Source organism: Jaculus jaculus, chromosome 7 (genome assembly GCF_020740685.1).
Source record: "Jaculus jaculus isolate mJacJac1 chromosome 7, mJacJac1.mat.Y.cur, whole genome shotgun sequence".
Classification (NCBI taxonomy): Eukaryota; Metazoa; Chordata; class Mammalia; order Rodentia; family Dipodidae; genus Jaculus; species Jaculus jaculus.
This window is the reverse complement of record NC_059108.1, coordinates 76,649,337-76,666,327: the sequence shown is the minus strand read 5'-3', so window position 1 is coordinate 76,666,327 and position 16,991 is coordinate 76,649,337.

The following is a 16,991-nucleotide window of genomic DNA, read 5'->3' as shown; positions in this document are numbered from 1 at the left end:
ACAGGAAGAATGATCATATAGGAATAAATTTGGTGTATATCAGTGACTCAGTCAGGATTGTAATATTACATTAGGACACAGAATGAGAGATAAGGAGCATATTCCCTATCAGAAGAAAGAATTATGAAAGCTTCTTGGAATGAGAAAGAAAACAGGTATAGCCAAAAGGAATTGCATAACCTGACTTTCTATATAAACGATGATGAGTGAAAACATTGAGAAAAGTGAAAGAAAGGTTATAGTTTTTTGAATGAAAAACTACTACATTTCAAGGAATTGTGAGGAATCTTTTTTTTTTCATTTTTAAGCAGAATGAATATTTTAGGTTTCCTTAGGAATGATTTCTTTAATGATTTCCTTACAATGATTAAACAAGATAGGTTTGATAGGATGTAATGGTTTAGGGAGATGTCAGGGGGAAGTTCTCCTTTGGGGCTTAGTACCACAAAGACTTAAAGTAGGCTGTGTACAAGGATCAAGATACCAATAAATGTATCTTCCCTTCTGTTTCCAGTTTCACAGGGTCATTCAGTAAAGTGAGTTCCAATAAGAATTATAGTCTCTGCTAATTATTAAAAACCAAGAATACACAGCAGTCATATTCTACTGCCAAGGGCTGAAGAAATGGCTTAGCTGTTAAGGCATTTGCCTGCAAAGCCAAAGGACCCAGGTTCTATTACCCAGAATCCACATTAGCCAGATGCACAAGGGGGCACATGCATCTGGAGTTTGTTTGCAGTGGCTGAAAGCCCTGGCATCCATTTTTATTCTCATTCTCATTTCTCTCTCTCTTTCTTCCATTCCCACTCTGCCCCCCCTTTTCTCTGTCAAATAAATAAAAATAAAGTATTCTACTGCCAAATCAGAATGGAGTTTGGCTTCTTATAATCCAAATATAAACTATAGTCATGGTTGTGAGCCTGGGATGAAAAATCTTTGGAAACACTTTTCTAAGCATTTTATTTTAAGCAGGGATTCTCTTCTGTATCTTTCCTCTTCAATTTTTCTCTTTGCAAAAACATTTCTGAGCCAGCATAGTGGTCTGTGCCTTTAATTCCAGCATTTTGGAAGCAGAGGTAGAAGAATCACTGTGAATTCAAGGCTACCCTGAGACTACATAGTGAATTCCAGATCAGCCTGTGCTAGAACAATACCCTACCTCAAAAAAAGAAAAAAAATCCATTATCATAAATTCAGAGTCTTCAGTTGTGAGTTGTTGTCCTCAGGACACCATTTCCATTGTTCCAGTTTCTCTGCTATGATTGACATTTTCTGGATCTCTTATATTCAGTTGTTTTGTTTGTTTTTATATCAGTCACATTCTTGTTTCCGGGACAAAACACCTGACTAAAAGCAGCTTAATGAAGGAAAGGATTTGTATTTGGCTTACAGTTTTGAGAGAAAATTTCATCCTGGCAGGAAAAGCATGACAGGAAAGGATATTGGCAATCCCATCTTCACGGTAGGAAGAAAATAGCTCTAAAGAACATCAAGCATGGCTGCACCATAAAACCTCAAGACCTGCCCCAGTGACACAGTTACACAAGCATGGCTCCACTTCATAATGGTTCCACAAATTTCCAAAACAGCAACACCAACTTTAGATCAAATATTCAAACACTTAAGTCTATGAAGGGCATTTTATATTCAATTCACTGCACTCTGATCCTGGCACCCATAGACTCTTGTTCATCTTATTATGTAAAATAAATTCGGTCAAGTTTTAAGTTTGCCATAGTTTTAGCAGTTATATTGCTAAATAATAGTCCAAAGCCTATTCTAAGACTCAAGACACTCTCTTACCTTTGTAACTTACTAAACAAAAACACTGGTTACATGCATCTAACATGTAATCATACACAGTAAATATTCCTAGTCCAAAGGGGTACAGAATAAGGAAATATTTGACCAATACAAGATTGCAAACTAGCAAAACAAATATCAAATCCTATAGCTCCAGTCTAGCACATAGGATTTGTGATAAAATCACCTGGGCTTCAAAGGAACTGAGCAACTCTGCCTCTGGATCAGATACCTGTTGTTCCTCTTTTGTGCTCATAGATTTTCCTAATATCTATTGAAACCTATGGTTTATTTTCATAGCTTCACATAATGGCCTATCTGGAACCATGGTGCCATGCCCTTATGTTTCTTTCCTGTTTCAGTTTCCAAAACGAGGATCACCTGGTTGATGCTGCTATGTTTTTTTTTTTTTTTTCCATGCTGGGAATGAAGGATGAACTTAAGCCCCCCTCTGTGCAAAAGAATTAACATTCTCATTATCTTGAGCTTTCAATAAGTTGCATCTTGCATTTATAGTATCTTTCCTATTGTCCTAATACAGAGAAGGTGGCTCATCCTCAGTAGTGTTCACCTTTTCAACATTTGTAGCACCTGAAGTCTGGGGACCTGACACCTGAAAATGGTTCACATTTTGTTTCTGTGCCAAACTGTATAATTAATGTCCTTCTGCTCTGTAGATCTGAATAAAAGTGCCTAACAGAAGCCATACCATACAGAGTGTGCTTTTCTGTCTTGAGTCACTGAAGTGGTTCAAAATCTGTCGCCGTTATTTACTATCATGAAAATTCCTTCACCAAACACATTAGTCCATTATTTTTAAATTCAATTTTGTTCTAGTTCTCAGAACACAAGCAAAATGTATCTAGATACCTTGCCATAATATTATATGACCCATTTCACTGCTAGTTCCTACTTAATATCATTAATTAATTAATTAAACAGAGAAAGAGAGAGAGGCAGATTAAGAGATAATAGGCACACCAGGGCCTGTAGCAACTCCAAACAAACTCCAGACCCATGCACCACCTTGTGTATCTGGTTTTATGTGGGTGAATGGGAACAGAACCTATGTTCTTTGGCTTTGAGACAAGTACCTTAATCTCTAAGCCATATCTCCAGCCCAGGCCAGTTCTTTTTTTTTATTTTTTTCATAGTGTATTTTTTTAAATATTTTTCTAATTTTTTATTAATATTTTCCATGACTATGAAAAAAGCCCCATGGTAATACCCGCCCTACCCCCACTTTCCCCTTTGAAATTCCATTCTCCATCATATCCCCTCCCAATCTCAATCAGTCTCTCTTTTATTTTGATGTCATGATCTTTTTCTCCTCTTATGATGGTCTTGTGTTGGTAGTTTCAGGCACTATGAGGTCATGGATATCCAAGCAAATTTATGTCTGGAGGGAGCATGTTGTTAGGAGTCCTACAGTTCCTTTAGCTCTTACATTTGTTCTGCCAACTTTTCCACATTAGACCCTGAGCCTTGGAAGGTGTGATTGAGATGTTACTCAGTACTACAGTCACTTCTTTCCAGCACTATGATACCTTCTGAGTCATCCCTGGGTCACTGCCATCTGGAAAGAGAAGATTCTCTACACAAAGTGAGAGTAGTGTTAATATAAGGGTATAAATATTAAAAGAAGTGCTTACTGGACAGTTTGATAAGCATAGTTCATGCATTTGTCCAGACTTCAGCAAATGTGATACCACTAGGGCTCATGATGACCCCTGTTCTGATCTGAACAGTATCTGAACTGTAAGTTTCCAGTATCAGGGATGTATTCCCTCCATGGAGCTAGCCTCCAATCCATTTGGCACTTGGTTTCCACCATGACAGACCTGCCACTATTGCCCCCCTTGGCTCATTTGGCCTGGCTGGCCAAATGTAAGGCTAACAGTTTCCAATGTTGAGTATCCTCACGGGTGGTGTCTCTTTCTCACATTGAACTACATGTAGAATGGCTTCTTCCAGCTTTCTGTCAGCTGATCTACAAGAAGGAGGTTATCGCCTCAGTTCCAGCAGAATTTCTCAGTGGCCTTGCAGCCCAAATATGTGGAGACTTCAGCAATAGGGTCTTACCATCTATTCCTGGTGGGAAACCAAAGGCCTCTGCAATGGCCTATAATGTTTTGGGGGCATCAGGGACCTTCCTAGCCAGAAACTCACTGGAGGTATCCCATCAATGGCACTGAAAATTTCCTAACAGTGAACTATGGCTTCTGAGTCTTCCACTGACCAAAAAAGTAAGATTCCATATGATTTATTTGTATCCTCTTAGATTTTTATTGGCCCTCCCTGAAACTTTCCTTCACTCAATCTATTCCTCTGTCCTCACTTTGGGCCTTTTCACTGTTGTTAATCTATTCTTCTACTTTCATATATACAATATCAACCTATTAAGTACCCTCCTCCCTTCCTTTCTCTTCCCTTTATATCTCCTTTTTAACTTATTGGCCTCTGCTACTGAGTTTTTCCCTTCTCACACAGAAGCCGAGTCATCTATAGCTAGGATCCACATATGAGAGACAACATGTAGTGTTTGGCTTTCTGGGACTGGGTTACCTCACTTAGTATAATCCTTTCCAAATCCATCCATTTTCCTGCAATTTTCATAACTTCATTTTTCTTTTCTGCTGAGTAGAATTCTATTGTATAAATGTGCCACATCATCATTATCCACTCATCAGTTGAGAGACATCTAGGCTGATTACATTTCCCAGCTATTATGAATTCAGCAGAAATAAACATGGTTGAGCATATACTTCTAAGGAAATGAGATGAGTCCTTAGGATATACGCCTAGGAGTGCTGTAGCTGGGTCATATGGTAGATCAATCTCTAGCTGTCTTAGGAACCTACACACTGATTTCCACAATGGCTGGACCAGATTGCAATCCCACCAACAGTGTAGAAGGGTTCCTCTTTTTCTATATCCCTGCCAACATTTAGGATCATTTGTTTTCATGATGGTTGCCAATCTGAAAGGAGTGAGATGGAATGTCAATGTAGTTTTAATCTGCAGTTTCTTGATGGCTAGGTATGTAGAACAATTTTTTAGATACTTATATGCCACATGTATTTCTTCTGTTGAGAACTCTCTATTTAGCTCCATAGACCATTTTTTAATTGTCTTGTTTGATTTCTTATTATTTTATTTCTTGAGTTCTTTGTAAATCCTAGATATTAATCCTCTAACAGGTATATAGTTGGCAAAGCTTTTTTATTTCCCCATTCTGTAGGTTGCCTCTTTGCTTTATTCACAGTGTCCTTTGTAGTACAAAATATTTGTAATTTCATGAGGTCCCAGTGGTTAATCTGTGGTTTCACTGACTGAGCAATTGGGGTTATATTCAGAAAGTCTTTGCCAAGACCAATATATTGAAGGGTTTCCCCTAATTTTTATTCCATCAATTTCAGATTTTCAGGTCTCTAGCCTATTTGGACTTAATTCATGTACATGAAGAGAGAAAAGAATCTATTTTCATCCTTCTACAGATAAACATCCAATTTTCCCAGCACCATTTGCTGAAGTGGCTGTATTTTCTCCAATGAGTATTTTTTGCCATTTTTATAAAATATCAGGGAGCTATAGCTACCTGGACTTATATCTGGGGTCTCTATTCTGTTTCTTTGATCTACATGTCTGCTTTTGTGCCAGTACCATGCTGTTTTTGTTACTATGGCTCTGTAGTATAGGTTAAAATCAGGTATGGTGATACCACCAGCCTTATTTTTGTTGCTTAGTATTATTTTAGATATTTGAGGGTTTTTGTGATTCCAAATGAATATTTGGATTTTTTTTTTCTATTTCTGTGAAGGATTTGCCATTTGAATTTTGATGGGGATTGCATTAAATGTGTACATTGCTTTTGGTAAGATTGCCATTTTCACATTATGGATTCTTCCAGTCCAGGAACAATGGACATTTTTCCATTTTCTAGTGTCTTCTGCAATTGCTCACTTGAGTGTTTTATAGTTTTCATTGTAGACATTCGTTACTTCTTTGGTTAGGTTTATTTCAATGTACTTTATTTTCTTTGATGCAATTGTGAATGAGAGTGATCCTGTGATTTCATCCTCTGTGTGTTTGTTGTTAGCAAATAAGAATGCTAATGATTTCTGTGTATTTATTTTGTATCCTGCTACATGGCTGTAGGTGTTTATCAGCCCTAACAGTTTCCTAGTGGAGTCTTTAGTGTCCTTTATGTATAGAATCATGTCATCTGCAAATAATGAAAACTTGATTTCTTCCTTTCCAATTTGAATCCCTTTTATGTGTGCCTCTTGCCTGATTGCTATGGCTAAGACTTCTAGTACTATATTAAATAATAGAGCGGAGAGTGGGCACCCTTGTCTTGTTCCTGATTTTAGTGGAAAAGCTTCCAGTTTTTCCCCATTTAGTAATATGTTGGCTGTAGGCTTGTCTTACATAACTTTTATTATACTGAGATATGTTCCTTCTATTCCCAGTCTCTGTAGGACTTTTATCATGAAGGGATATTGGATTTTGTCAAACACTTTCTCTGTGTCTCATGAGATGATCAGGTGATTTTTGTCCTTCACTCCATTTACATAATTATTACATTTATTGATCTGCCTATGTTGAACCATCCCTGCATCTCTGGGATAAAGCCTACTTGGTCAGGGTGAAAGATCTTTCTGATATATTCTTGTATTCTGTTTGCCAATATTTTGTTGAGAATTTTTGCATCTATGTTCATGAGGGAGATTGGTCTATAGTTTTATTTTTTTTTTGTTCTATCTTTGTCTGGTTTTGGTATCAGGGTGATGCTTGCTTCATAGAAGTATTTTGGTAGAATTCCTTCTTTTTCTATTTTATGTAAAAGCTTAAGACACAATGGTGTTAGCTATTCCTTAAAAGTCTGGTAAAATTCCACAGTGAATCCATCTGGTCTTGGGCTTTTTTTAGTTGGGAGATTTTTATAACTGTTCGGATCTCCATGCTTGCTATATAGGTCTATTTAAGTGATTTATCTCATCTTGATTTTATTTAGGTAGGTCATATAAATCAAGAAAACCATCCATTTCTTTCATATTTTGTGGAGTATATGCTTTTAAATTATGTCCCTATGATTTTTTAAAAATTTCTCTGGCATCTGTTGTGATGTTGCTTTTTTCATCTCTAATTTTATTAATTTGTGCCTCTTCTCACTTTCTTTTGGTCAGATCTGCTAAGGGTTTATCAATCTTGTTTATCATTTCAAAGAACCAACTCTTTGTTTCACTGATTCTTTGGATAGATCTTTTTGTTTCTATTTCATTTATTTCTGCCCTAATCTTTATTATTTCTTCCCATCTACTGATTTTTGGTTTGCCTTGTTCCAAGACCTTAAGGTGAAGCATTAGGTTGTTTACTTGCGACCTTTCTAACTTCTTAATATAGGCACTTACGGCTATAAACTTACCTCTTTTCGAACTGCCTTGTATCCCAGACATTTTGTTATGTTATGTTCTTATTATTGTTTGACTCTATATTTTTTTTGATTTCCTTCTTGATTTCTTCATTGACCCATTTCTTCATCATTTAGTACTGTGTTGTTTAATTTCCATGATTTTGTGTATGCTCTATAGCCTGTCTTGCTATTGATTTTTAGTTTGATTCCACTGTAGTCAGATAGAATGCAAGGAATTATTTCAATTTTCCTGTATTGGTTAAGATATGCTTTGTGTCTTAATATATGGTCTATTTTAGAGAGTGTTCCATGTGCTGCTGAAAAGAATGTATATTCTGCAGCCTTTGGATGAAATGTTCTGTATCTGTTAGGCCCATTCCTTCTATGACCTCATTTATTCCAGATGCCTCTCTGTTTATTTTTTTCCCAGGATGACCTGTCAAATGATGAGAGTGGGGTGTTGAAGTCACCCACTACCACTGTGTTTGGTGTTATCTGTGGCCTTAGTTCTAATAGCATTTGTCTGATGAATTTGGGGGGCCCCATGTTAGGTGCATATATGTTTAGGATTGTAATGTCCTCCTGTTGGAGGGTGCCTTTAATCAATATAAAGTGGCCTTCCTTACCTTTCTTATCTATTATTGGACTGAAGTCTACCTTGTCAGATATTAGGATAGCAACCCCTGCTTGTTTTCCAGGTCCATTTGCTTGAAACACCATTTTACAACCTTTCACCCTAAGATAATGCCCATCCTTTATAGCAGGGTGGGTTTCTTGCAGGCAACAAATTGAAGGATCCTGCTTTTTAACCCAGTTTGCGAACCTATGCTTTTGGTTGGGGCACTGAGGTCATTGATATTAAGAGATAATACTGAAAGGTTTTTATTCATTTTTGCCATTTTTTGTAGTTCTTCTGTTTTTAACTTTGCTATCTTGTGTTAATTAGTATTTGAGTATTGCTTGTTTTTTCCAGGTTCCTTATATGTGTGCTTTCCTTTTTCTTCAGCATGGAGGATTCCTTCAAGTATTTTCTGTAGAGCTGGTTTTGTCTTAAAATACTCCTTTAGCCTGCTTTTGTTGTGGAATATCCTTATTTCTCTGATTATTTGAATGGATAGCTTTGCAGGGTAAAGTAACCTAGGTTGACAGTTGTTATCTTTCAGGACTTGGAATACATCACTCCACACCCTTCTGGCTTTAAAGTTTGTGTTGAGTAATCTGCTGTAATCCTGATAGGCTTGCCTTTGTAGGTAACTTGATTTTTCTCTCTGATTGCTTTCAATATTTTTTCTTTGGTTTGTGTGTTTGGTAGTTTGATTATAATATGGCAAGGAGAGCTTCTTTCTGGTTTTTTTCTGGCTGGTATTCTAAAGTATTCCTGTATCTGCATTCGTACCTCTTTCCCAATTTGTGGGAAGTTTTCTTCTATGATTTTGTTGAAGACACCTACTATGCCTTTGGAGTGAAGTTCTTTTTCTTCTACTATGCCTGGAATTCTTATGTTTGATCTTTTCATAGTGTCCCGAATATCTTGAAATTCTCACTCATACCTTTATATTAGTTTGTCTTTCTCTTTGTTGGACTGTACTAGATCTGCCACCTGGTAATCTAGCTTTGATAATCTGTCCTCTCCTTCATCCATTCTACTGGGGAGATTTTCTAGAGTTTTTTTTTTTTTTTTTTTAATTTCATTAACTGTGTACTTCATTGCTAGTAATTCTAACTGGTTTTTCTTTATTATTTCTATTTCCTTATTTATGTCTAGTATTGACCTCTTTATTTCATTAACTTGGTGTCCTGTGTTTTCTTTGATTCCTTTGATTTCCTCTTTCATTCCTTTGATTTCTTCTTTGACTTCTTTGAACATATTTATAATCATTCTTTTGAAATCTTTCTCAGGCATTTCCTCTAATTTGTTCTCACTGGAGGTCATTTCTGATATGTTAATATTTTTTGTCAATTTATATTTTCTTCCTTTTTGGTGTTTCTTGTGTTATAATGTGTATATTTTTGCATCCTGGATTATATGATGATTGCATTTTTTCATTAGCTGGGTATTATTAGATGTATCATTCAATCTGATGTTTTTTGACTTCAGGGTATGAGCTTACAGTGCTAGGTTTGGCTCTCTCTCAGAGTATCTACAAAAGTGACCCTAGGTGCTGGGTTTGCCTGCTATGAGAGTATTTAAGTAGGCTAAGTGGAACCAAATAGAGATAGTTTCTAAAATTTTACTAGACCGTATGCACTTTTAACGAAAAGCAGCTCAGAGTATTTATCCAAGAGTAGGTATTACGACAACCAGATCCTCTCGCTGTCCCTTAGGGTGTGTGGTGCCCCACCCTTAATCCTGACAACAAGGATATTAAGATTTCTGGTCTGTTGAGGGTTCCAAGTCAGCCCTTGACCAGGTGAGACCCTTCCCTGGTGTAATCCCAGTTACCTCTGCTCCTGCTTGAATCCCACTGTCAGTTCAAGTAGGCATGTCTGGGTCTCTGGACCACTGCTCTGTTCACTGGAGTTGGGCACTGGTGTTGGAGCAGGCGAGGCTGCTGATGCTGCTCTAGTTCTTTTGCTGTTGCATGTGTTCTTCTACCTTGTGATCTGCTACTCCATTGTTTACTGCCATTTTCCTTTCATGTTTCTTGAGTTTGCAGAGAGCTCCAGTGTGAATGGAAACTCCCCTCACCTGGCTTTTCCTGTGGTTCAAGCCGAGCCTGGTGCCTGATTAGCATGACACTGCTGTGGCCCTCAGACCTGCTGGAGCCACTTCTGCCAGCCTGTGTGGGCTCTGGATCTCTCCTACTTCTCCGCTGCTGTTTCAGTTTCCTGTACACCTCACTTTTTAGTAAAAGTGTATATTTTGCTGGGTTTTTTTTTGTTTGTTTTGTTTTGTTTTTTGTCTTTTGCCCCCATGAGCTGCTTTGGCATGGTACCTAAGCCGCCATCTTAACCAGAAGTACAGGCCAGTTCTTAATAAAGTACATTTTCCTATTGGAAACCTCCTTAGCTGAGTCGCCATGGTCCACACTCCTTTCTGCATTCTGGCCTGCCAGAATTACTCATGTAGTTCTGCTTATAGCATTGTAAGGCTATTCTAGTATAAAGTTACAAGTCCTTACACATTCGTTCTATAAACTTATTCCAAAAGATTAAGAAACACATGATTCATTTTATTGCACCAACAACTTCACCACATACTACCAATTTTGTGCTTCAATTACTTTCACCTTTTTGTGATAAAACACCTGACCAGAAGCAGCTTGTGGCAGGGAAAAGTATATTTTTGGCTTGCAGTTTCAAGAGGAAGTTTCATCCTGGCAGGGCAAGTGTGGCAGAAGCCTACAACCAGCATCACATGCTCTGGGAGGAAGGCAAGAGCACTGCAGTTCATCAAGCTGAGATAACACCCCCAAGTCTCACTCTCACTGACACAGTTACTCAAGCCAAGACCCATTCTTAAAGGCAGCCCAAATTTCACAAAGAACACCAACAACTCTGAATCAAATATTCAAATACATGAGTGAAGGAGGGTCATTTTACATTCAGGTAACTATACTTACTTTCAAACAATAAAAACATAACTGATACATTTATAGACTCTTCCTATTTAAACTTCATTTTTAAAATATTTTTACTCATTTCCCTGCATATTTGGATAAGAGAAGTGAATGGCAACCATAACATTGCCTGAATTCTATGTTGTCTTAACATTTCCTTCACCAAACAAATTAGTCCATTACCTTTAATTTAAATTCAACTTTAATCAAGTTCTCAGTACATGGGCAGAATGTAGGCTAGTTGTCAGAATATAAGATGAAGCATTTCTCATCTTGGACTTGGTATTTCTCTTTGAAACTCCAGTGTCTGAGTTTCTCTCAGAATTCTGGTCTTCTGAACAACCATCAGAATGGCTGGGTTCTTAATTTCTATTTGTAATATCATAAAGCTTGCCTAGCCCAAAGTCCTAAACTGTCCCACATTCTTTCCATAAACCATTTTCAAAGTCCGATGGCCCACACAGGTTTCTCAGAATAAAAGCTTCACCTCTTGGTACCAATTTTCTGCTGTTACTCATTGCTGTTGCCAAATATCTGACAAGAAAAGGCTTAATGAGGAAATGCGTTTATTTTTCCTTGTTATTTCAAGGGAATACAATTGTCATAATGGGAAAGACAAAGAGGTAATAGCAAAAAGCAGAGCTGGTTACATTATACCCACTGTGATAAAGCAGAGCACAAATTGGAAGTAGAGCTGTGTTATAAAAACTTCAAGGTCCAAGAGAGAGGCTATGTATGCCATACGCAGCCAAGATGGAAGAGTGGGGCTACTCAAGTCTTTTAGAGTCCAGAGGATTTCATTGTAAGTCTCTAGGCATGGATCTGAAGGATTTTTAGTATTTTCTCTACTGGGTTTTATTTTGTTTCAGTCTAGTCATTCCTTCCTATGATGCCATTCCTCATTTTGGAATGGGAATGTTCCAAATGTTGGAATTGTTTAATTTCTTTTTGTTATTTTATTGGGAGCCATATTAAAAGATTGTCTTGCGAAGATCACAATGGCCTAACTGTGCTGTACATCCCCTGGAAAGAAAGGAAAGACATTAAGGGTTCACTGGGTCTTATAGGGGAGAGCAATATCTAATATATCACCAGTGGGAGGGCACAGAGAGGAAAAAAAAGGGAATAACTGATTCCCTCCCTAGTGGGTAGCCCACCAGTTTCTCAATACCCCAAAGCAGCTGCAGTACCCACAGTCCCAGCTTCAGGATAATCCTGAACTTACTGTAGGAAAGAGGGCACAGGCCAACATAGTTCCACTTGCCTCACAGCACAGGGATGATTGACCTGCTACCCCCATCCACGTGTGACCATAAGCAGGATACACCCACTGGCCAGTTGGATCTCAGGTGCCATACATCCATTTGCCCGCTACACACACTCCACCAATCCATGCTGGTACAAGCTTAGCTATCTATGCCCATTTGCCCCCTTACTGCTCTGGCTGTGGCCTCTCAATGCTTGAATTCAGACCCATTCCACCTGCCCATGCAAGCTCAGGATCACTCTGCCTCTCACCTATGCCAGCTCAGACACAATCCTCTGCCTGTCGGCCACACCGGACACATGCCAGTGTCCTGTTGCACATGAGCTCAGACTGCTTCTGTGCCCCAGTGTCCCACCATGTGAGTTCAGTCTGCTTTGGTGCTTAGTGCTTCTGCATCCCTCTGAGCATGAGCTCAGGCAGCTTTGGCACATCACTGCATGAGAGCTCAAACAAATTTGGTGGCTCTGCCACACCAGGAGCTCAGGCTGCTTTGGCATACCACCAAGTGAGAGTTCAGACTACTTCCACATCTGGCTTCAAGCTGCTTCAGCTTCCCACTGCACTTGAGCTCAGGTTGATCCACCCACCCACGTGTAAGCTCAGGAACACTCTGCCAATCTGCTTGCCTACTGGCTAGCTGAGGCCAGCTCCCCCAAGAGATACCAGTTCCCCTGCCCATCAAGACCAGAGTCCTACTCTCCCTGCCCATATACTGTGATAGGCAGAGCACAGTGCAAAAGAAATAACATGAAAAATCAAATGAAAGTTGGGGATGTAATATGATGAAGAATGGAATTTCAAAGGGGAAAGTGTGTGTGTGGGGGGGGTAGAGATATTACCATGGGATACTTTTTATAATTATGGAAAAGAAAAAAAAATCAAATGCAAGTAAATCTAGTAAGATCACCAAGTCCTATGATGAACATCTCTAATCAAAATATAGAAGAGATATTAGGACCAGAACACCAAAATCAAGCTATGAGCAATGCAACCCTGACCAAGCTACTGGTAGAACTTGCAGAAAAGCAACAGAGGACTGATCATCATGTGGATGCTGCCATCACTAGACTAGACCTAATAGGCAAGAAAATGGGAGGAGGTCAAAAACAGCTAAGAGATATGAAGGAGAGTAAAAAACAACAGCAACAACAAAAAAATAGGAGGACCTCAAAAATTAGCGGGAAATGCTAAATGAAGACATAAAGAAATGCAACAATAATATCCAAGAAGCATCAAGAAAATCAGAAAATGATGGGGAAAGGGAGCTTGACAGAAGGGTGTAAACAATACATAAAAAAGTAGTAGAAAGTGCAAACCTAATTGATGAAGTCCAAAATTCTCTAGAAGTTCTCAAGAATAGAGACAGCCATGTGGAAGATAGAAGGTATGATCAGGAAGACAAGATGGAAGAAACTGTTTGAGAGTTCAAAAGTTTCAATAAGTTCAAAAACTTCTGTGAACAGAACATGAGGGATTTGTGGGCTATCCTTAAATGTCCTATTGTTTGGATTGTTGGCATACCAAAAGAGAAGAAATTCAAACCAAAGGCATGTAGAACTTATTTAACAAAATAATCGAAAGTCTGGCCAAGATGGCTGCCTCCTACCTGCCCTGCAAATCCCAGGGAAGAAAAAGCAAGAAATTAAGGGTTTGGACTTCCGGTTAAGATGGCGGCGTAGGTACCACGCCAAAGCAGCCTAGGGGGGAAAAAGACCAAAAAAACTCAGCAGAATACACACTTTTACTAAAAAGTGAGGTGTATAGGAAATTGAGGTGGCAGTGGAGAAGTGGAAGAGTTATAGAGCATCCAGAGCCTGCACAGGCGGGAAGGGCAGCTCCGGCAGCTTGGCCAATTGCCACAACCGCGGCGCAGCAGAAAAGCGCCAGACTCTCGGCTCGAGCCGCAGGAGAAGCCAGGTGCGGGATTTTCCCCTGGCACCGCGCTCTCCGCATCTTGGGAAACATGAGGGGAGAGCGGCAGAGGCAGCAGAGGAGCAGACCGCGAGGTAGAAGAACACGTGGAGCAGAGAGACAACCAGAGCAGCCGTGGCTCCCTCCCCTCCCCCACCGCCTGAGCCCAGCTCCAGCGAACACAGCAGCGACCCGGGACCGGCCACGCCAACTTGGGCTGACAGTGGGACCCAAGCAGGAGCAGAGTTCGGCAGCAACTTCAGCGGCTCCAGCACCGGTACCAGCAGCCCCAGCAGCAGCCGACCCAGGAGCGGCAGCGGCGGCAGATCCCGCAGCAGCGGCTTCGGGGGGAGCAGCGGCGGTGGACACTGCAGCAGCAGCTTCAGCAGCGGTGGTGGCTCCGGTGGTGGCAGCTATGACAGCAGCAGAGGCAGCAGCAGTGGCTCGGTTTGCCCCATAGGAAAAGCAAGTGCCCAGAACCAGAAATCAGAACAGCAGCCCGACGACCCAGGCAGCAACTTGACTGAGACCAAAATCACCCAAGGTAACTGGGATTGCACCAGGGAAGGGTCTCACTTGGTCACAAGCTGACTTGGATACCTCAACAGACCAGAAATCTAAACCTCTTTGTTGATAGAGGATCTGGCCATTATAATAACTACTCTTGCATACATACTCGGGGCTGTTTTTGATTGAATGTGTACAGTGTTTAGTTAAATTTTAGAATCTACCTGTATTTTATTCCACTCAGCCTGCTTGAATACTCCTATAGCAGGGAAACTCAACCCCTAAGAACATCTTTGTAGATACTCTGAGAGGCTTAAGAGCCACACCTAATATCTTAAGGTCCTACCCTGAAAATATATTACATCAAATCAATTGATACAGCTAAGAATACACAGCTAGCTAGAAAATCCAAGCATTAACTTAATCCAAGATGCAAAAATATATACATTATAACACAAGAAACACTAAAAAGCAAGACGATATAAATCCACCTAAAAGTATTAATGCATCAGAAATGTCCTCCAGTGAGAAAGAGTTAGAGGAAATACCAGAGAAAGAGTTCAAAAGAATAATTATAAATATGGTCAAAGAACACATGAAAATAATCAAAGAAGAAATCAAAGAGGAAATCAAAGGAATCAAAGAAGAGGCAGGACACCAATTTAATGAAATAAAGAAGGCAATACAAGACATAAATAGGGAAATAGAAATAATAAAGAAAAACCAGTCAGAATTACTAGCAATGAACACAGTTAATGAAATAAAAAACGCTGTAGAAAATCTCACCAGTAGGATGGATGAGGGAGAGGACAGAATATCTAAGCTAGAAGACCAGGTGGCAGACCTAATGCAGTCCAACAAAGAGAAAGACAAACTTACAGAAAAGTATGAGTGGGAATTTCAAGATATTCGGGACACTATGAAAAGATCCAATATAAGAATTCAGAGCATAGTAGAAGGAGAAGAACTCCACTCCAGAGGCATAGTAGGCATCTTCAACAAAATCATAGAGGAAAATTTCCCCCAAATTGGGAAAAGGTGCCAATACAGATACAGGAAGCCTTTAGAACCCCAGCCAGACAAAACCCAGAAAGAACCTCTCCTCGCCACATTATAATCAAACTTCCAAACACACAAACCAAAGAAAAAATATTGAAAGCAGTTAGAGAGAAAAATCAAGATACCTACAAAAGCAAGCCCATCAGGATTACAGCAGATTATTCAACACAAACTCTTAAAGCCAGAAGGGCTTGGAGTGATATATTCCAAGTTCTGAAAGATAACAACTGTCAACCAAGGTTACTTTATCCTGCAAAGTTATCCATTCAAATAGATGGAGAAATAAAGACATTCCATGACAAAAGCAGGTTAAAGGAGTATTTGAAGACAAAACCAGCTCTACAGAAAATACTTGATAGAATCCTCCATGCTGAACAAGGAAAAGCACACATATAAGGAACCTAGAAAAAACCAGCTATACTCAAATACCAGTTAACAGAAGAGAACACAGGTAGAACCAGTAACACACACACACACACACACACACACACACACACAAATGGCAAACATAAATACACACCTTTCAATAATATCTCTTAATATCAACGGTCTCAATGCCCCAACGAAAAGACATAGATTTGCAGACTGGGTTAAAAAGCAGGATCTTACATTTTGTTGTCTCCAAGAAACTCACCTTTCTACAAAGGATAGACATTATCTTAGGGTGAAAGGTTGGAAGACGGTGTTTCAAGCAAATGGGCCTAGAAAACAAGCAGGGGTTGCTATCCTAATATCAGACAGGGTAGACTTTAGTCCGACGTTAGTCAAGAAAGATAAGGAAGGTCACTTTATATTGATTAAGGGCACACTCCAACAGGAGGACATTACAATCCTAAACATATATGCACCTAACATGGGGGCTCCCAAATTCGTCAAACAAACACTATTAGAACTAAGGTCACAGATAACACCAAACACAGTGGTGGTAGGTGACTTTAACACCCCACTCTCATCAATTGACAGGTCATCCAGGGAAAGAATAAACAGAGAGGCATCTGGACTAAATGAGGTCATAGAAGGAATGGACCTAACAGATATATACAGGACATTTCATCCAAAGGCTGCAGAATATACATTCTTTTCAGCAGCACATGGAACATTCTCTAAAATAGACCATATATTAGGACACAAAGCAAATCTTAACAAATTCAGGAAAATTGAAATAATTCCTTGCATTCTATCTGACCACAATGGAATTAAACTACAAATCAATAGCAAGAAAGGCTATAGAGCATACACAAAATCATGGAAACTAAACAATACACTACTTAATGATGAGTGGGTCAATGAAGAAATCAAAAAGGAAATCAAAAAATTTATAGAGTCAAATGATAATGAGAACACAACATACCAAAATCTCTGGGACACAATGAAGGCAGTTCTAAGGGGTAAATTTATAGCCTTAAGTGCCTATATTAAGAAATTAGAAAGGTCGCAAGTAAACGACCTAATGCTTCGCCTTAAAGCC